This window comes from Lissotriton vulgaris, chromosome 4_1 (genome assembly GCF_964263255.1).
Source record: "Lissotriton vulgaris chromosome 4_1, aLisVul1.2, whole genome shotgun sequence".
NCBI classification, from domain to species: Eukaryota; Metazoa; Chordata; class Amphibia; order Caudata; family Salamandridae; genus Lissotriton; species Lissotriton vulgaris.
This window is the reverse complement of record NC_141691.1, coordinates 1310491138-1310513774: the sequence shown is the minus strand read 5'-3', so window position 1 is coordinate 1310513774 and position 22637 is coordinate 1310491138. Positions and strand designations below refer to the sequence as shown.

Sequence of the window (22637 nt, the reverse complement as noted above, 5' to 3'; positions counted from 1 at the left end):
TGATTAAGAAATGCTTATTGAAAAAAGTCCAGACCGTTTATTCTTTGTATCTTCCTGAGACTAAGTGAGCATGAGTGACTGAGCAAAAAGTAGTCCACTGTATCCACAATCCTGAGGGATCAGGGTTCTCATGTTGGATGGTTGCCAAGAACTATTCCCTCCTTGGTAAGAGGAGATTCTAGTGGCACTGTGAGCTAGCTGATACAGAACCCGACATACCCGGTGGGTGTGTTTAGAGTCAGTCTGACACCAATCCTACAGTGTATGATGTCTGGATGCACAGATCCTGTATAAGTTGTTATAGGAACTACACAACACTTGTTGGGAATGCACAGCAATCAGTTTCTCAGAGACAGAGTTGGAAAGGTTCTAGAGAATCCTTACACCATCAACAACAAAGTCCTTCACTTTCTGATGGTTTATATCTTCAAGAAAAAACCAATATTAAACAGGAAATGAAGACCCATGTCAGGATCTGAAATAGCTGCATTTGTGCAGGCTTATTCTGTGAATGTTTTTTTAAACAACTGAAGAGTGACTAGGTGAAAAAGTATGAAACCAAAAAAATTATTATTTTATATTTCTGTGTTATCCTATCCCCCTAAAAAGGCGAAGTAGAATTAGTGAAAAAACACCAAAAAAATGGGGGCAAACCTTGCCCTTATATGAACACTAAAAGAGGAAGGAATCTTTCTCTTTTAAAAGGACCTTCACTCACAGCTACAACTAATATGTGCTTCAAACTGTGAGTGAAATAAAAAAATACATGGTTATAACCTATAGAATTTTTTTTAATAAAGGCCAACCAGTATTGGATTAAAAACAGTGCAAGGTGGACAAAACAGGGCTCTATTTTATGAAACCTGTGTCCTTAATAGCAAGTGGTCAACATGTTTCTGCTTTTATGATAGCTAATTCGCTCAGCATTCGTCAGGACCTATAAATATAAAAAAGTAGTCCTCCGGTGGTATGCACTCGCTAAGGTGCACCCTCCTGTGAGGCTCTCAGTGTGAAAAAGATTATCGTACTATAGTGTTACTCACGGCTATTACCCGTGGCGGCTCACTGAACTTCTCAGGAGCTAAATGCTTGGTAGAGGACCAGTACCCTCATCCTGAACACAAAACAGCACGGGTAATCTTCACGCCGTGTCCAGATTCAACGCGCACGGCTCCCTGCAGAACACCTACATTCCGTATTGCCGACGGCTCGAACGATATCCTGTGAATGGAGAGAGAGTGAACCCACTTCCTCCACCCCAAGTAAGAAGTGTGACCCCACTTCCGAGAGGACAAGCTCCACCACCTAAGGGAACCACTCCAACACCATCTTCCTGGGACTCAAGCTCACAAGCTAAACATTATTATGGAAATATGGAGTGCATGATCTCTTAGATTTCTCCTGTTCTATATGGAGGATGGGCAGATGGGTACACAAAATCCCAAGCACTATCGATGAATCATCTTACGCAGGTTTCAAGAGCCATAAATCGTGTTCCAGTAGGCAGGCAAGCCATCATAATGCAGAGCTCCTCCAACAAGTTCCATTATTCTTCTGGGAGACCTGGAGAATGGCAGTGGCAATGGTCAGTCAGACTTTATGGCACATCAAGAAAGAAGTAATTTGGTGAATCATCAAGCTGCTCACCAAATAGCTTGCAAATCAACAGAGTGCTACAGTCCTATGAATGCAAGCAAAAGGAACTGCTGTAACCTATGGGTATACCAATGACATTCTACCTCTCTCTCTATAGGTGCCAACCTGAAACATGCACAGCATGGAACTTTACAATATCACTTTGCCTGGCCTGGCAACATCTTGACCACAGCCTTCTATGCCCAACCTCAGTCAGCCCATGTAAGTGGGCATGAGATGCCTTCCAGAAAACAGAATAATCTACTTAGATCAAACTGCTTTAATAACCCCCTTGGAAATTGTCATGGCCTTATTAACAACAGGCAGTCCTTTGTTACTACAGCAACAGCAATGACACCAGCTCCCATTCAACAACCTGTGAAAAGCATGCTGGTGTAATGATCATAGCTCCACACTGCTTTAGCTCTTCTCATCCTTCATAGATGCTCCACCCAATGCAGACGGTCCATCCTGCACCCTTCACAAAGTGTACAGCTACAAATGTGACTCCTATGTCACCTGTTTTGGAGGATCAAAATGACCAGGGCCCTCCACCACCTTATCCAAAGTACTTATTACTAGACCACACCCAGTGCCCAGAACCCTGGCCCTCCGGAACCCACAGGTACTCCACTGCAGGTCTCTCAGCCCTGGACCCGGGATACTACAACAACTGCTGCCGCGCATCGCCTCACTCCACAGCTGAACATTTCTCCTGCAAATGTTGTCTCTTCTCCTACAACCTAGGACCAATCGCCCTAACAAAAACCTGCAACACACACACCACGCCGACCAACACCTCCCTTCAACTTCTCCATTGCCTCCTGATCAATTCCAAATAGCTCTGCAAACACACCATCAAAGGCTGGGACACAATCTCCATGCTCGACCCTAACGTAACCTTCTCAACAGAAACTTGGCTGAACCCTTCCTCTGCCCCCTACATTGCCACTACCACACTCCATGGCTATAAGACGACACAACTGGGCAACGCCAACAAACACAAAGGTGGCATCACCATCATCCAAAAAGAATAAACCCACTGCACCACCACCGATCACTGCACCACTCCGAACATGGAGCACTTGAACATCCAAATCCACACGATGGCAAAACTATAATCAAAGGCACCCTCGCCTACTGACCCCATGGACCTCGTGCCAGCCTCTGTGATGCCATCACAGACATCATCGCCCATCTCGCTATTGAAACCAAGCACTACATCTTCCTCACCGACCCCAACTTTCATGTGGAAACTCCACAGACAGCAATGCTGCAAGCCTCTTGTAACTAATGGACAGCTTCGGCCTCGCCTAGCTGTCACAGATCCCACACACAGGGCAGGACACGCAATGGGCCCTTTCTTCACATCCAGCAACAAATCAAATACAGCCATAATTTTGAAAACACCTGGACTAACCACTCCATCATCCTCTTCACTATCACATGAGCACCTCGCACCACTCCAATCCTCCAAGCACCTCCTTTTGCAGTTGGAGGAAAGTGACACTGACCCAATGGATGGACCCACTCAACACCACCCAACCCCACGTTGCAACCAACCTGGAACAGGCAGTCAAAAACTTCAACACCTGGATCAACAACCCCCAACCTATCAAACCAGTCAAAAGCCACAGAGCCACCAAACAAGTTAGCTGAAACACACCAGGGGCCGTATTACACATTATCACTGTTTGCGTCCAGTGCACCGTGCAATAGGTGCGCCGGGGGCAAACAATGATAATGCCCCTCATTATGGTGTATGCACTGCCTCAAGGGCAGCTGAGACCTCGCACTGCCCTCTGGGTAGCACATTCATGTTAAAACACAGAGCAGCCGCTCCGTGTTTTCATACTGCAGGTGGGGTTTTGAGATCCCCTTGCAGACGGGTGCAGTCAGTGACTGCATCAGCCTGCAAGGACCCATTGGATCCCCTTTACCCTCGCAGAGGGTGCTGTCAAGAGGTGCACTGACAGTTTTTAAGTGCCACCTTTTAAATGACACACTGTCAGTGTGCCTCCTGAGGGCTTCTTTGACTCATCGCCTGTGTCCTTAATATGGCGTTGTCACAGAGTCAAAGGAATTCCCTCATTTGCCTAGGGCACGCCCCTATGCAAATGAGGGAATTCTCTGTGTTGATGGCACTGGTGCTTTAAGTGCACCAGCGCTATCAATATTATAGAAGGGGATGCACAAGCGTCTGCATCCCTGTCTATAGTGCAAACGCCCATTGAGCCCCAAGGGCACCTTCTGTAATACAGCCCCAGAACTCATCACAATGAAATGTAGCTGCAAACAACTGGAGTGAAGATGGCATACTAGCAGAGCTGATCAGGCTAAGCCACCTTCAAGTCAGTACTCAACAGATACCACAACCGACTCAAATATGCAATAAAGGACACAATAGCAGTCCGCATTGAGGCTAGCACCAACCACACCATGGAAATCTTCACCATCATCAGAGAGTACTCCAGCCCTACAGCCACAGAGAACATGACCCCTCCATCGCAAGGATTCTGTGACTTAGCAGCAAATCACTTTCACAAGATATCCACCACCTACAGGAACTTCAAACCCCAAATTACCAGCCTCCTTTGCCTCCTCCCTCCAACAGAAGCCTCCCCTGACCAACTACTCACTGCACGGAAAGAGTTCACTGCACCATACACCACAGCCATCATGAACTCCATCCACTGGGGAACACCCATGGATCCCTACCTTCACTGCCTTTTCAACCTAGGAATCAACAATATCAGCAACCAACTCACCACCATCCATAACGCATCTATCACCGCAGCCACCTTCCCCCAATGCATGGAAACATATAGAGGTCAGACCTATCTTCAAGAAAACCTCTGCAGAACGTAATGAACCCCAAAACTACTGCCTCATCTCACTGCTCCAGTTTCCCGCCAAAGTCCCTGAGAAGGCCATCAACCACCAGCTCACTGCACACCTAAAGAGAAACAACCTGCTAGACACTTCTCAATCCAGTTTCCGAGTCAACCACAGCACAGAGACCTCCCTGCTTGCCGCCACAGATGATATCTGTGCCCTATTCGACAGAGGAGAATTGGCTGCCTGATCCTGCATGACTTCTCTGCAGCTTCAAAACCATTTCCCACCACACACTCATCAAGAGACTTCACCATATCAGAAAAAAAAGGAGATGCACTCAGATAGATTGCAGATAGATTGCATCATTCATTACGGGACAAACGCAGAAAATCTGCCTGCCCTTCTTCACCTTGAAACACACGAGCACCATTTGCTGTGTCTTTCAAGGCTCATCAATCAGCCCTACCCTCTTCCACACCTCCATGATGCCTCTAGCCAACATCATCAAAACCCGCAATATCAACATCATATAATATTCAGATAACACCCAGCTCATCCTCTTGCTTTCAGCAGACCCCGCCACCACAAAGACCTACTTCCACAACTTTATGTAGAACGTCTCAGCCTGGATGAAGGACAACAGTCTGCAGCTCAAAAGGTACAAGGCCGAAGTACTGATCTTTGGCAACCAGGCCTCCCTCTGGAATGACATCTGGTCACGCACAGAGCTCGGACCCAGCCCTTCATCAAAAGACCACATCTGCAACCTCAACTTTGTTCTTGACAGCAAACTCTACATGAAACAACAAGTCAACACAGTATCCTCTGCCTGCTTCCACACTCTTTGCATGCTAGGAAGAAACATTAAATGGCTCCCCACAGAGCACAATGAAAACAGTCATACAAGCCCCGATCCCCAACCATCTGCACTACAGCAACGCACTGTATGCAGGAACCACCCCTGAACTCATAGGAAGACTCCAGGCAATACAGAACTCAGTGGCCAGTCTAATCCTCAACCTACTCAAATGGACCCACATCTCTCAATACCTTAGGAAACTCCACTGGCTCCCCATTCAGAAAAGATACCAGTTCAAACTACAGACATGCATACAAAGCCCTCCATGACCAAGGACCAGAATACATGAACCACAGACTGAGCTTCCACTAACCATCCAGATACCACTTTGCCTCCCTCGCACTTGCACAGACCCTGTACATCCATCATAGCCACAGTGTATGCTGTTCCTTCCCACACCTCACCGTCAAGTCCTGGAATGCCTCCGCCTCCGAACATCCCGAACATTGACAGACCAGGCAGAGACTCAAGACCTGGCTTTTTTAACAAGACCATCTATGCAGGGCCTGGATCTGGGCCTGGATAGCCTAACGGGTGATTAGCCACCTATACAAGTACTGTTTGATTGATTACTTAAGAACCTCTTTGTATTTTCATATGATACCTTATTAACACAACCTAGAAAAGTGGAACAACTTTGTTTAGCCTTGCCTTTGAATAAAGAGGAGAAGGGGGAAATGAGTTCTGAGTGTCTTGTTAGTATAGACAAAGAAATGAAGCAGATAGCTACTTATCCTGTTCTACTGACGAGAAGCAAGAGAGATGAACAGCGTACGGAGCCTGGCATCTAGAGCTACTCACCCCAGGCCTTCAAATGTTTCATGGAATAGCATGTGCAGGACATCCTAACGTCTCACTACCTTAGAACGCATTTGAATAAACAGCTGGAGAATGAAAGGATGTGGTTAGGTTTATCCCAAGATGTACAGGATCAGTTGAGAAAGATGCTGTGCCAGAAAGAATGGAACTACATCTTCCCCAGGCGAGCCAAGATGGTTAAAATCATGTTTGGAAAAATCAAAACACTGAGCATTGGGGCATTTAGTGATGTCTGTCTGGCAAGAAAAACGTAAACAAATGTTTTCTTGCCACAAAAACGCTCAGAAAGAAAGACGTGCTTCTGCAAAATCAGGTTGCCCATATTAAAGCAGAGCAACATCATTGCAGGCTGTCATTGAGTGGTAGTCCGCCTGTAATATATATTCCAAGACAAGGATAATTTTTACTTTGTGATGGACTACATTCATTGGGGAGACATGATGAGCTTGCTTATAAGAATGGGCATCTTTCCTGAGAATCTGACACATTTCTTTATCGCTGAACTTACATGTGCTGTTGATAAATTGGATTTCATTCCCTGGAACGTCAAACCTGATAACATTCTGATTGATTGCGATGGCCGGAGTAACTGAGAGACTTTAGGCTTTGGCCAGGATTTTGATAGTCTCATGATTCCAAATATTACCAAAGTAGTGACCATCCTCAACAAGGCAGCATGGATTTCAACAATGACTTGGGAGACCCTTCTAACTGTCATTGTGGAGACTGGCCCAAGACACTTGAGCGGAGGGCAACCTTCCGGCATCAATGCTGCCTGATACATTTATTGATTGCGACACCAAACTAAATTGCACCATAAGTATTGTTAGCAACAGGTTATATGTACCTTTGCAACTGGTAGAGTGTAGGTGTTATTCTTAATGAAATGCTAGTTGGACATCCTCAGTTTATTGCTCAGACACCCCCAGAAACCCAAATAAAGGTGATAAATTGGTAAGCATCCTCATGCCAAGCTGATCCTAGAAGCTTTTAATCTTATTATCAAACTAGTCGTGGATGGAGCAGATCAGTGCTTAATTTGAAAAATATTTAGTGCAGGTGCTCCAATGTGTTTAGGATGCCACACCCTGTTTCACCAGCTCCACCTAATCCATCCATTGGCTCCACCTAATTTTCAATATGCTCCGAACACACCCACAACTGGCACTGCTGAATGCCAGATTTAATACCTGATCTGAATTTCAGATAGACAGCCAGCGTTCCCCAAGTAATGTTTCGATATGAGACCTACTTCACAGAGAAAAGAGAAAGTTTTGAAACACAATGAAATCTAAAAGTGCATTTGAGGGACAATTTTGACATATATTTTCTAAAATTAGTAATGCACTGAAAGGCAATACATGAAATTTTCTGGTGCTCTATGTGCTGATTTGAGGAAAAGAGAATACTGGGTTGTGTCCTGGTCCCCGTAACATAGAAGTCAGCCTGAACTTGTGAATTTCCCCTGGTCTTGACTACTAGATGACTACTTGTGGAGCGTTGTGCTTTAAGGTCCAATACCTACCTTAAATCTTTTAAACTGCACATCTCCGGTTCTACTAATTTGATTTTTGGCCTTTTAGTGTCAAATAATTTATTAGACTTTACTCTTTTTCTAAATTGGTGCGGAATTTTTTTGTGTTGTGTTTTCAAATATAGCTATTTGTGTGTTCCTTAAATACTTTACACATTGCCTCTAATTTAAGCCTGACTGCTTTTGTGCCAAGCTATCAGAGGGTTAGGCACATATTAAATTAGTAACTTTTAAGGTTAACCCTGACTTGGATTGTGACCGTTGCTTCTGAAGGGCTCATGGCCTCCTCCCTCAATCAACTGCCCAATTTCTCTCTACAGCCATATAACTTTCATCTTGTGCATACACTGCACCATGATTTGGCTGTGACTGTGGTAAGTCTCATCAGGGAAAGTGAAACACCGTTTTTACAAAGCAGAGAAAAACTACAGTGCGAGGAGAAGGGACAGGCTAGAAAGAAGGTACTGCTGAAGAAAGGGGCAAAGGAGAGGGAGGATATAAAAGAAGGCAATACAGATAACAAAGCAGGCAGGGGGAGCGAGAGAGCAGGTGTAGCTGAAGAGAGAGAGGGCAAAAGTAGGAAAAGGGATTAGAGCAAAATGTTTGCAGGCAAGAGGTTTGGAAGAAAGAGGAAGAGCAATGACCTCTGAGGAAAGAATAACCAGGCAGGAAGGGTATGGAGAGAGTGAGGTCCAGCTCTGCTGGGGAGAGACGGAGTAGAGTGGGGAAGGCTGAGAGAGCAGACATTGCTGGGGAGGGATTGGAAATCAGTCAGGGCCTGACTCTCACACTGGGGCACGCATCTCACCTTCTCTGCCCTTCCCCTTCTCATCCTGAGATATTAAAAGACAAAAGAGGGAGTCACCAAAAGTTTGAATATTAAACAGGTGTTTCTTTCTTTCATTGTCTTTTCTGTGTCGAAATGTGTAATTGGTCCCACCTGAAACTTACATCATCACAACTTTTGCTTGTGCTCCCAGCCAGGTCAGAAAATAGTTTCCATTAGACAATAGCAGCATCTCTCTGATCAGCTACACTGCCCTTCGTCCACATATTTGCTGCTGCCCTATATCTTCCTCAGTTCCTGCTGTCTCTTGCTCGGCATGAGGAGAACACAGAAGTGTTTGCTCAAGTGATTTTTGTCTTTATTGACGGACAAATTAGCAGAAGAATGCATCACTCCAAGTGCCTTTTCAGCAATCATCAGTTGCCAGGGCACATGCAGATCAAATTGCTTCAGGACGGCTGGTGAAAGTGAAAGGGCATTTCACAATGGGACGCCTACTCACACCTTGTAGCTTGGGCTGAAGCGGGCGTTTGTGTGCCTGAATTTGTTACACATGTCCTCCAAGCACAAGATGTGTAGGAACCTAGGTATCAAATACCACTAAGGGCCAGATGTCGGTGGCCAAATACCGGTAGGTAACGGCCGATTTTGGCCGTTACCGACCGGTATTTGGAGTTTGAGATGTAGGGGGCCTAAATATTACAGATTCTGTAAATGTACCGATTCGGTAAAGTTACAGATTCAGTAAAATACTGAATCGGTAAATTTACTGAATCGGTAAATGTACAGATTTTGTAAAATACCAAATCGGTAAATTTACCGAATTGGTAAATCTAGATGTAGGTGGCACTGAAAACAGTGCCACAGGCCCTTAAAAGAATTTGTTATTTACCACGAAATAATAGTTTGTGGTAAATAACGAATTCTAGTGTACATGCACATATGTGCATGTACACCTGTGCCATGTGGCACACATACATTGAAGTACTGAAAATGTATTACAACCCAATAGAGCTATACTTACAAATAGCCCTAATACCATTTACCAATAATCAGTCAGTTAGCAGTGCAGAAGGTCCAATCGTTTATTATACAAACAAACTCTGCCAGAGGAGCCTCTCGCGACCTAACCCCTCGAGGTCCGCAGAGAAGACTGCTGACACATTATCAACAGATCACATATATACTGTTACATTTCGAAACCGTTACCTAAGAAGGAAAAATACAAGTTGGTACAGGTTGGCGCAAAGGAAAGACCATATATGGCACACAAAGCATCCTTAGTTTTAGCTCAGCTCGTTATAGCAAGGTCGAGGAGGGTGACTCCCTTCTGCCAGTTCTAGGAGAGTCCACACAGTGCCTCCTGGAATGTGCTTATCCAGCCTACCCCCACCTACAACCTTGACAGGCCTGACGTGGTGAAGCAGCAGCTTGTTACATTTGTCAGACTATTTCTCAGGAGAACAACTCTTGCTAAGTGTAATGGTAGGTTTCCACTAATGCTGCAAGCGAACTAGGCCCCAAGATGGCGCCCGTCGGATCAAACTATATTGCTAGTGAGAAGACAAAAAGCTAAATAAGGTGTACGTTAATCTCAATGATATTACATATGTGAGCTTATTGATACTAGAACACCTACATTAGTCTAATAGGTACATCACGCTAATTTCTAACCGTATTTATGTGTTTTACTAGGCCTAATTCAGATTTTGGTTCAACAAACCCTGCTTTTAGCGTGATGTAGCTAACTAAGAGAAATACTAATCCTGAAAAACTTCCTCATCAATGGCCATTAACTCACAAATCTCTTGTTGGAGCATCTGAGGCTTAGAAAGGGTAGGAGAGGGGACAAGCATGGCTGTCAATTTGGTGGCACAACAGGAGCAACAGGCTGGACCACATTGCATACAAAGGCAGCAAGTGAAGAGGATGCCTTCAGCTCCAGCAACTATCATCAATAATTTCCAACCCCAAGTAGATAGAAGCCCCCAAAACCAACTAGAGAGTGACCAGGATCCATTCTCTGTGTGCATTTCAGCCATAATGCTATGCAATTTCTGAGTGAATAGCCAAGTGAACCGTGGGGGCGGAGTCTGGAATGTAAACACAGCAGGAACTGCTGATCACCCGACATGCTCCTCCCCGATCAGCCAAGATACCGTCAAGAACCATCCGGTTCTAAAGAGAAACGAGCCTCGTAGCCTGAAGCTCTACTGTAATATTTGTCATAATCTCAGTAGTGATATTTATGACATTCTCCACTATCCTGGACAATCGTCTTATTTCTCTACTATTGAATATCGGTCCCCAAAAAGGGACCAATCCCTTTGTAAAATCCGTAAACTGTTGCAAGGAAGTATCAGTGTTATCAACCTCAGTCATTCCGAGCTGCCTTCGCTGTCTATTGGAAACTATTTTTGTGTTATGAAGTTGAAGAGTTTTGTGATAATCTGATGATGCTATGTATACGGGGGGTACAGGAAAGACAGGTAACATTGCCCAGCCCATCCCCGTGGTAACCAGGTGTAAGCATTTTCCCTGCATACAAAATACACATTTGGTGGTGTCAACAGTGGAGGACTGCTAAATATTTTCATTCTATATGTGTAATTACAAACACTATTCCCAACTTGTACATGCCCAATTCATTGTACACAGAAAGCAGAGGAAGTATTCAAGATAGGGACTGGCATAATGCGTTCACTTGTAACATTCCTGGTGACAAACTGCTGGAAATACTGAGATTGATAAAAATTTGCAAAATCATAAAGTTCATCTTTCAACCAAGTACTGTTCTCATTAGTAGTATACAAATTCATGCAAGCATCTTGGTCCAGTGACCCCTTTCCCCCATTTCCCGCTGGATCGAATCCCTGGTGTGTTTCAATGTAAGATAGAATCATATTATAATCTTTTTCCGAGTACTGTTTGGGGTTTTCCACATAATGGTTGTACATGGCGGAGAATATTTGGAACCATGCTTCACAGCTACCTAAGTATGATAAGGGCAGAGAGCGGAATAAGTCGTGTTTATGCATAACTGATGGCAAAAGTCCACAAACCCAACAATCGGTCATAATAGTAGTACTATGGGTCTCCCTGTGTCCGTCTAGAGTCTCACAGGCAGACTCCTATCGTTCATCTCAAGAAAGCAAAACGTTGTCATCAAGGAAATCCAATGTACAACCTGGCCGTTTACACGTGACAGTCTTTCTTTCTGAGCAGAGCGCAAGACCAAAGTTCCAGCTCTCAACTAGTTCAGTCCAGTGTCTCGCTCAGTACCTCAGACTTGAATTCTAACAAACCCTACTTATTCAAGTCTTTCCTTATCTCCTAACCGTGGCATCTGAGGTACTGTGATGTTTTCTTGGCCGCAGGTTGTAACATACATGACCTGGCACCTCCTGATCAGAGAACAGCACCGAAGGTACGTTTCCTTCATCAGAGCCCCTGCTTACTGGGATATCGGTGACAGGATGAAGGGCAATTGCGGATTCACTTGGGACCGTTCGGCCCGATCCTGTCACTCCTTCTTCTTGCCTTTGTTCTATTTCACAGGCGTCGGAAAAAGGAACAAATGCAGTGACTCTCTCACTTTCCTGGGTCAAAATTCCAACTGGATGCTGCTGATCATAAGGAAGCTGGAGTGGTAACTGTTTGAGATGAGAAATGTGGATCCAGTGTTTCTTCCCCTCCACCTTTACAGCCGTTTGCGTGGCAAGAAGGATTTGATATGGCTTAGACCACCTCGGAGCCAGGCTGGTGTCTCGTTCGTACTTCTTGACCAGTACCCAATGGCCATGTTCCAATCGATGTCCACGACCCTCTGGCAGGGACTGCAGTATAGATGCTACCTGCTGATGAATAGAACGGAGGTCTTTAGTCAAAGTATATAGATAATCAATTAACATAGGATATTCTACATCGGTAAAGGACCGTGGTCTGGGCACTCCCCATACATTAGCAGGTCGCCCAAAGATTACTTCGGAGGGAGACAGACCAGAACGTGAATGAGGGATAACAAGTAATGACATGAGGGCCAGGGGCAAGGTATCAGGCCACTTTAAACCAGTACTTTCCTGAATCTTAGCCATTTTTGGTTTCAGAATCCCAGTATACTTTTCCACTAATCCTGCCGACTGAGGGTACCGAGCTGCTTGAAACTTCTGTTGTATCTGCAGTCCGTCACAGATATGTCTAACAAGGGCCCCAGGAAAATGCCCCCTGTTATCTGACCAAATCAAATGGGGCAGCCCGTATCTAGGGATGAAATCTTTGGTAAGGGCTTTTGCTGTAGCCAAAGCAGTGTTCTCCTTAGTTGGGTAAGCCTCAACCCATTTACTAAAGGCACAAACCACTACCAGAACATATTTTAAGTTGTTGACGCGCTCCATATGGATGTAATCCATCTGGAGTACTTCAAACGGTAAAATAGGAGGTGCAAAATTCCCACTCAAAACACTTTCTCCCTTTCCCAGATTGTGTTGTAAACAGACCATACAATATTGGACCAAATGGACAGCCATCTTTTGAATGTTGGGATTTTTCCATACTGGGTCCAACAAAGCACAAATACCTTTAGCTCCAATATGAGCTGGACCGTGAGCCATAGTTACGACGGCTTGAACCAAAGCATTGGGTAACAGCCATCTTTGTTTTTCCGTCAAATCAACCCAACAGTTATTTTCGTCCAACCTTCCCACTTCCTGCTCCCATCGCACCAATTCAACTGGAGTGGCTTCCTTCTGTATATCTTTCACACTATGGTATTATTGAACAAATCAGATTCTTCCACCCATCTTGCAGAAGAGGTTACAAACATAGTCGATAATGTGGACTGAGCCGTCTGTTTAGCAACCTGGTCAGCAAAGGCATTCCCCTCCCCTACTTCATTTACCACCGCCTTATGGGCACTGCATTTGATTATGGCTAGTTTCTTGGGTAGGGTTAGGGCAGCAAGTAATCGTAACACCAAGGGGCCATTCTGTATTTTCTGACAGTGAGAGGTGAGGAAACCCCGCTCCCTCCACAGCCGCCCAAAGCTATGGGCCACGCCGAAGGCGTATTGGCTGTCTGTATAGATGTTAACCTTGAGTCCCTCACTCAATTCACTGGCTCGTAATAATGCCACCAGTTCAGCTGCTTGGGCTGATCGATAGGGAACTCGAGAAGTCTCAACTACCGTTTTCAGTGTGGTGATTGCATATGCAGCTGTTGTTGTGCCATCTTCTAACTTGAAACAAGACCCGTCCACATATAATTCCCCTTGGGGGTCAGATAGAGGAATGTCAGTGAGGTCAATCCCCCCCTCCGTTTCTTCGTCAGTTCGAAATATGCAATCATGTACATCATTTGTAGTTTCACTTGAAGGGAGAGGTAGCAATGTGGCAGAATTTAACGTGGCACATCGCATAATCGTAATATGTGGAGCAAATAGTGTCAATTCATAACCAGTGAGGCGAGCGCTTGTAAGATGCTGTGTTTTGGTTTTATTTAGCAATGCATCCACAGCATGTCGGACCATCACTGTTAGGCTAGAATTTAGAACGAGCCCCTCCGACTGCCAGATGGCCACCGCAACAGCTGCAGTGGCCCTCAGACAGCTAGGAAGCGCTCTGGCAACATTATCCAATGTGGCCGAGAAGTAAGCGCAAGGTCTTTGGTTACCACCAAATCCTTGCGTTAACACTGAAAGTGAGCAACCGTTGACCTCATGCACGTATAGTACAAAGGGTTTAGGGTAATTAGGAGTACCCAAGATGGGTGCAGAACAAAGAGCAGATTTCAAAGAATCAAAAGAATGCTGACATTCATCAGTCCATGGAAGAAGTTCATGCATATCTTTAGGGGTTAAATGTAACAAAGGTTTAGCAAGGAGAGAAAAATTAGGCATCCTTTGGCGACAGTGATGCCAAGAAAAGCACAAACTTTACGTTGGGTGCAAGGGACAGACATGTTAGAAATAGTAGTAATTCGTTCAGGAGTCAAACGTCTACCCTTCTTCGAAAGTAGATGACCTAATTAGGTCACCTCATGTCGATAGTATTGAAACTTAGACAGGGACACCTTATTGCCTTTCGCTGCCAGATGGTGCATTAATTTAACAGTGGCATCCTTACAACCCTCCTCAGTGTCGGACGCTATCAACAGGTCATCACATATTGCAAGAGCACATTGCCTGAGGGTAACACTAAATCGTCCAACAGGGCCTTAAGGGCCTGACTATAGATGCTCTGACTTTCAGTATAGCCTTGAGGTGCACGACAGAATCTAAAGCTTCGGCCAGATAACGAGAAGCCGAAGATCTGCCGGCTGTCTGGATGAATCGGGATGCTGAAGAAGGCATTCTTCAGATCAATGACTGAAAAATATTGGGCAGTTGGTGGGATCATTGTTAGTATAGTGGTGATATCAATCACTAAAGGGTACTGTGGTGCTACAATCTTTTTAACCTCCCGCAGGTCTATCACAAAACGATATGCATCAATATTCACAGGGGATCCAGAAACGAAGCATTTCTTCAAAATCGGGAGAATAGGACTGTTACAAATATTAGCAGCTGTTTCCTCAACAACCCCTTTATCAATAAAGTCCTGAATAATTGAGAGTAAGGCTCGTTCGCCAGCAGGCGAAATTTTGTAATGGGGTATACGTGTTAATTTCGCACCAGGTTTCAGTATGATATGGACTGGAGGGATGTCTAATTTACCGACATCCGCATCCCCTGTTGCCCATAATGTAGTAGGGATGGCATCAAACTCAGAGGGAAGAGGTTCATTTTTGGCAAAGCACTGTTTCATGTTATCAGTGTGGGGCTGTATCGTTAAGTAAACACCATCGGGGGAACAATAGATTTTCGCATTCAACTTCTTCAACATATCTAAACCTAACAAGTTCTCACCACAATGTGAGGTCAACAGAAAGGGGGAATCAATAGTTGCAGGACCAATAGTGAATGGGAGGGGTTTAGAGATGGGGCTTACCACGGAACTCCTGAAAATCCCACTGATACATTATTTTGCCCTGTGACCAATGATCGAGCAACAGAACTATTCATTGCTCCTGTGTCAATTAGAAAATTCTCGGAAGTCCCCATCAATTCCCCTTTCACATAGGGTCCTTGTTGATTGACTGGGATCGACACTTGGCCCCTACTCTGTCCTTGGCTGTCCTGTGGATGATCATGTCCATCCTGTTCTCCAAATGCGTAATCCTCATTATAGTATTGCCTATCTTAAGGGTTATCAAAATGTCTCTGTTCACGCTTGCCTTGAGCAACTTCTTCCCTACTCATATCGCTCTGGTCTGGGCCGCCTCGCCCACGTCCCCCCCCCGGACAGCTCCGTTCTGGGCAAGCAGTAACGGACGTTGAGCTCTCCAATGTCCTTCCAATGTCCTTCCTGTTTACAATAAGCACACTGATTTAGCCCTAACTGCGGGGCCGCGCCGTTAGGGATAAATCAGTCCTCTCCCTCCTCCTTGTCCTCGAATTACTTGCTGCAGCAATACTCGAGTCTTAAGATCCTTTGCCTTTTTCTCCACTTTATCATTGCTCTCATTTTCCCTTTGTTCATAGTATTGGGCCATACTTAATATCACAGAGGGAGTAGAGGTAGTCCAAGTACTCTCGGTGGCCTGCAGCCCAGCAGAGATTTCAGGTATCAAGTTAGTCACAAAACGGTTTACAAACAACCGCACCCCGCTCTCCGTGACTAGGTCCTGCCCGCTAAAGTCGATGAAAGTACCCTCAAACCGAGTGAAGAAATCGGAAACACTTTCGTCTTTCTTCTGTTTACAAGCAGTCATTTTATCCCAATAAACTTTACATGGGGGAATCAGCGTGTGCATGTAGGCAATTATTTTTGCGGGGAGGGTAGTAATTTCATCTCTGGGCTTGTCCCCAGGTTTGCGGTCTCGGTCCCAGTCTTTTAACTGATTCCAAGTCCCCCCCTAGTTCAGCTACGTGATCAGTGTCATGAACCTGTCACCATATGTCTACAGGAACCAGCAACCCGAAAAACAGTTCGACATCTGCTAAAGTCATTACAGCCAATGCCGCAGCTTCAGTTAGTTCTTTATAGTAAGCGGTGGGGTTCTTACGAGGGTCAGGCAGTTGTGATTTTAAAGCAAGGACCTCGCTTCATTTCCATGGTGTATATACCCATTGTTCCTGAAACCGTGCATCTACTCGAGCTCTTGTAACTTGATTGTTATCATCACGTGCTTCAGGCACTTCAGGATGGAAAATAGGATGCACTTCCCTCATGGGATATTGGAAATCCCAGTTGGGACATTTCACGAACATTCTTCCCCGGTATTTCACCAAGGTTTCTACGTTTTTGTACACTTCCACCGGACTCAGATCAAACTTATGAGCTCGGTCCAAGATGTCATACAATATTTGAGGGGCTAATCCGTCCTGAAAGAATTGTTCCCATGCGTCAATAAGGTAACGGGACATTTGATGCAATGCATGTTGCTGCATAACCGGTTCGAGGTCTCTTATGGTACTCCATAAATCGGCCACTGTATATACATCCTTCCGCATCCATTTGACAGCCTGTTCTTCTATAGCCTCCTTATCACTATAGCCCAAAGAGGCTCTCGTAAACAGTCGCCTAGCGTTCATTCCACCTGGATCCGCCAATGGAGTAAGCTCCCTCTCCTCAGGGGTCGCACTAGCTGATTGAGATGTCCATATGGGACTCGGGGTTGCCAGAACTATACAGGAAGTTTCCGGGGGTTGCCGTGTGTCAGGGATAAGGGTAGCCGTGTCTCTCAATCTGGTAGTGGTGGCACAAGTAGGACCTACGGGGGTGAGAGACACGCCTGCCTCCGGGGCGGAGGCTAAAGAGGCAATAGCCAGATGAAGAGGCACAGCGGGGTATATGCGCTGAGGCGCATACGGTGGCGGAGGCCGAACATTCAATAAATCCTCTATCTCATCTTCCGCTTCATTTCGAGTCACATAACTCTTGTCTACCTGTAACCTGAACTGTCTATCTAAACATTCAATATTTTGCTCGGTCTGATTTTTATCATGAGCAATGGCTTTCTGAGTCACAGTTTGTCCTTGCTTTATCTTTATTAATTTCTCTGCCCTGATACGTATCCGCTTTGCCTCCTTTTGCCATGTATTGAGAGTATCGAACATGGCCTGTCTGCTGCGTTTAGCAAACAGACGGTCTTGCAAATATTGGATCTTTTTCTCATCAAAAGATCCTGTCAGCGGCCACTGTAGTTCTACATTATCTTTGGTGTACTTATTCCATAAAGTATTAAATAGGAGTGGGCCAATCCCATGTTTACAATACATATCATGACTGGGATTTCCCTCTGGAGGGGCTGGTTGGCTTTCATCCAGTCTCGTACCCCTCTGGCAAATGCAGCCGAAGCATAACTTACAAATACACAGCATTGCCCCTTCTCTAGAATCTAACTACTTCTAGCTGAAAAGGAAACGGTTAGTGTACAACACTCTCACACACATGGCCATGTTTACAATCAAATTCAATTACACACATATAGATCGACCACAACCTTTACATCGACATAAAAAGACAAGCAAACGTATATCAGACAGAAGGTGGAGCCCTTCGACTCCTACCTATGGAGAACTCTTTCCAATATTTCCACAACGAAAAGACCCAAATCAAGCATCAGAATCAAACAGTCTTGTCCTTAGACTGTCTAGAGATAGCCACACAGGTTTCTTCAAACCTTTGACCGACCTACGGACCATCCGGCAACCTTCATGGTTCACCTCCCAGACTAATCTGGCTGAGCCCGCTTTTCCAAGTGCCGCTCCAGATCTGTCCGAGGGCTACCCAATCTCAGCTGTCAGCCTTTCCGAGAGCAGTCCGGCTGGGTGTACACTTCGCAAGTTACACCAAGGCGTCTGGTTCCAATCTCTATTACGCTCCAAAATATTCCAAGACAGGAGTGTCTGCCCGTGCAGTCTCAATACTGCCCCGTCAAACCCCCTTCTGAGTTCTCAGTGGCCTGAAACCACCAAATTCCAAATCCAAAGGATATCCAACACAAAACAAAACAAGTCACTCACCTGGTGCACTCAGGTTTGATTGCGCATTCTCCACTACCAACTCCAGTAGACCAACGTGGTCTGTTCCCGGGTTACACCCGTAGGATTCCGGCGTGAGGCCACTAGCAGCTGGGGCTCTCTCGATCGGGAGAGCGGAGCAACCCTCAAACATTTCGGTCAATCCTTCGCCCCGATCAAGATCACCCTTCCCAATGTACCGTTCCTTTCTGATTACAGAGGGATGACCCCAACGCGGAGTCCCCAACTGAAGTACTGAAAATGTATTACAACCCAATAGAGCTATACTTACAAATAGCCCTAATACCATTTACTAATAATCAGTCAGTTGGCAGTGCAGAAGGTCCAATCGTTTATTATACAAACAAAATCTGCCAGAGGAGCCTCTCGCAACCTAACCCGTCGAGGTCCGCCGAGAAGACTGCTGGCACATTATCAACAGATCACATATATACTGTTACATTTCAAAACCGTTAGCTAAGAAGGAAAAATCCAAGTTGGTACAGGTTGGTGCAAAGAAAAGACCATATATGGCACACAGAGCATCCTTAGTTTTAGCTCAGCTCGGTATAGCAAGGTCGAGGAGGGTGACTTCCTTCTGCCAGTTCTAGGAGAGTCCGCACAGCGCCTCCTGCAATGTGCTTATCCAGCCTACTCCCACCTACAACCTTGACAGGCCTGACGTGCAGTTGCAGCAGCTTGTTACATTTGTCAGACTATTTCTCAGGAGAACGACTCTTACTAAGTGTAATGTTAGGTTTCCACTAAAGCTGCAAGCGAACTAGGCCCCAAGATGGCCCCCGTCGGATCAAACTATATTGCTAGTGAGAAGACGAAAAGCTAAAAAAGTTGTACGTTAATCCCAATGATATTACATATGTGAGCTTATTAATACTCGAACACCTAAATTAGTTTAATAGGTACATCACGCTAATTTCTAACCGTATTTATGTGTTTTACTAGGCCTAATTCAGATTTTGGTTCCTCAACATGCCCTAAGGGCATGCATGTGTATCACATGGCACACAAGCCAGAATCAGGGGTGCAACAGGGTGTCAAAGTGACCCCCTGTCCCCCATGAGAATTCGGTAATTTTACCGAATCAGTATTTACCAATTTGGTAATTGCCATTGATTCATATGGGGTAAATACCGATTCGGTAATTACCGAATCCTAACGATTCGGTAAATGTTACCGAATATGGCATTTACCGATTTGTAAATACCGAATCGGTAAAATTAGGTATTTACGAATCGGTAAATGCCATTTACCTACATCTGGCACTAAGATGTGAATGCACTGCTTATCAGCACACAGTGTTAAAATCGTGCTTTTTGCACACCTCGTTTTATTTGCTGTTTTCTGACATGTAAGGACTTCTTAGCAAAGCATCCCATACACAACAAAGTGATTTGAATATAAACTATAGCAACACAAAATAAAATAATTTGTGTTCTCATTAAAAAAGGCCTCTTGGCACTAAGCGAGCACATTATTATCAGAAAAGGATTAAAGAAATGCAAGAAAATAAAATGGAAGGGGCAGGCAACATTGTAAGGAACTTTTTTAAATGATAACTTTGCTTTACACTGTTCTATTTTATGCTGCATTTCATGCAATGTTTTGTATGTGCCATTGTGTGAACATTAAGTAAACATTTCTTTTGGAGAAGTGAGCCCAAGAGCACGGAGAGGGGAGACAGGCAGTGAAAAACTGGAATCTTTCAACCAAACTATCATTATCTTCATATCACACTCACCTTAAGTTCAACACATGCCCGTTTCTTGATCTTGACCTTTCCGAACTCCAGAAGCCCAGAAGGGAACAAAACGTTTGTGTCATTTCAACTCTTATCTCTGCACACCGTAGTTTTACAGTGATGCACTTATCATTTTCTCAACGTAGTCCTGCACTTTCCCAGCCTGCCTCCCCGACGCCAGCTCAGCCATCACCCACCCTGAACCACAATTATCCAATGGAATATGGAAATGAGAACGTGCCTTGGTGAAAGGCAGGCATGCACGGGTGACATCACTAATGTGATGTAGTTATCATTCTCATGCAGACACACCAGACAGACATTGGAACCGAAGGAGAACAAGAACAGATACATTTAATTTTAAGTTTCAGTTGGCACAACTCCCAGGGAGGGAAAATGAAATAGACCCGACCCTGCAAAATAAGTACTGGTGCTGAGCACCGGAAAGCTCTGGCACAAATTAAGTACTGGTGCAGATGAAATATTAGTGCATCTATTTTTTTAAAGTATCCACTTTTCTAGTGACATCCAACAACAACAAGCTTTGTACATTCTGAAAATATCCTATTCAACAAACACCTCGACTTTTGACCCGGTGGATCCAGAAAAGCTGTGGAGTGATAGGTCAAGGAGTGGAAAAGAAATTATACTGTTACAATAATGCAGCCTTCCGATAAAGAAAAACTCAGGGGCCATATTATCAAGAACGGCAATAATATTATCGCCGCTTTAACGGCAGCAAACTGCCGCTAATGGGGCGATAAGGGGCTTGATAATATGCCCTAGAGAATTCCAATAGAAGTCCATGTTCTAGTGTGAAAGACCACAAACCTGGGCTTCTTTTGGAATTTTCTAGGGCATATTATCAAGCCCCTAATCGCCGCTTTAGCAGCAGTTTCCTGCCACTAAAGCGGCAATAATGTTATTGTCGTTTTTGATAATATGACCCTCAGTCCTCCTATATATTTTTGGTTCTGACAAACTAGGGCAGGCTGGCCAACACAGAAGTAACGACAGGCTCCAATTCACCTTCGGCCCCCGACCAACAGCACCTTCTGTATATAGCCAAGGGATTCTGGTCCTCACCGATTAGGAGCAGCCCTCAATCAGGCCTACTCCACCCTCAGCCCAGCTTCACACTTGGCATCTCCCACCACAAACTTGAACTTGCCATTCTGTCTCCTAGGGGCTGACCGGACACTGTTCAAACCTTGGCACTGACATTTTGACAAGACAAACAATAGCTGCTGGTGTAATTTACATTTTAACCTTGATTCAGTGGTTTTATTTTTAGTAGGGATATTCCGTAAGACTGCCTTTTATGAGTAACAATTTTATACTAATACATGTGAAGTCCAGTACTACTAATGTACTTAAGGTTGTACCGTTGGTGTTATTATTGCAATGGTTTTAAGTCACTGTGCAAAGAAATAAGTACATTCAAATATTTTTGGCTCCAGTACATTATTTGTCAGCTTCCGAAAGCGTGGAACATAGTTACAAATATTCATGGTTTCCATTTTTCCTAATTAGAAATTTAGAAATATTTAATACTCTTTTTAAAGACAAAACAGAATGAACTGTATATTACAACTTTATATTGCTATGCTTTTGTTTGGAAGACCTAAAATAGAGTGTACTATAGTAAGATTGCTAAAATAAGTTTTTTTTCTTTTTTGCTTTTTGTACATATGTAAAATCAATTGATCCTATTTTTTCTGAATAAAACTTCTTTCCTGCTTTTATCAAATCTTAGTCAGTCCAACCTGTTTCAAAGGTTTTTTGCTAATCGTACCCAACAAGTATTTCCGTCCTTGAAATCTCTCTGATTTATGCAAATATTGTATTTATAAACTGTGCCTATAGACATTTACTGTTTCTGGAAATAGTCCGTCCTAATCCGTGATAGAATGACACTACCCGAGGGCAGGCCCTCTTACTGAATTATCCGTTCATATGTTTAGTTCCTTGTATTAGACGTTTGTCAATTCAGGGCCTTTGAATTTATTGTTCAGCTTTTTCAGGCGTGGACTTCTCCTTCTTTGATTGCTTGTAGACGGTTCAGTTTGACTTGTCACTTCATCTGCTTGTTCTGGCTCTTCATCTATTGTGACTAGGCGATATTTCAGTCTTTTAACAAAACCAGGCCTTCTAGCACCTTTTCCGAGTCTTTTAGCTGGCACTGTGCTTTCTGATTCTTCAAATGTTGTTTTGTTTTCTTTAAGTTGTGGCACAACTTGATTTTCTTCAACTTCAGGTTTCCTTTCTAACTTACCTTGTTCAGGGCTTATTACTGTTGACTGTTCCGCCTGGATGGATTCTTTTAGACTGATCTGACCTGATCCA

General features: G+C 44.4%; 2 pseudogenes; both read left to right on the top strand.

The window, feature by feature from the left end:
• The first annotated feature begins 1373 nt into the window (after positions 1 to 1373).
• LOC147723922 (serine/threonine-protein kinase LATS1 pseudogene) lies at positions 1374 to 2477 on the top strand (annotated as a pseudogene).
• Positions 2478 to 4074: 1597 nt separating this feature from the next.
• Positions 4075 to 20952, top strand: LOC147723921 (serine/threonine-protein kinase LATS1 pseudogene; annotated as a pseudogene).
• Positions 20953 to 22637: the final 1685 nt, after the last annotated feature.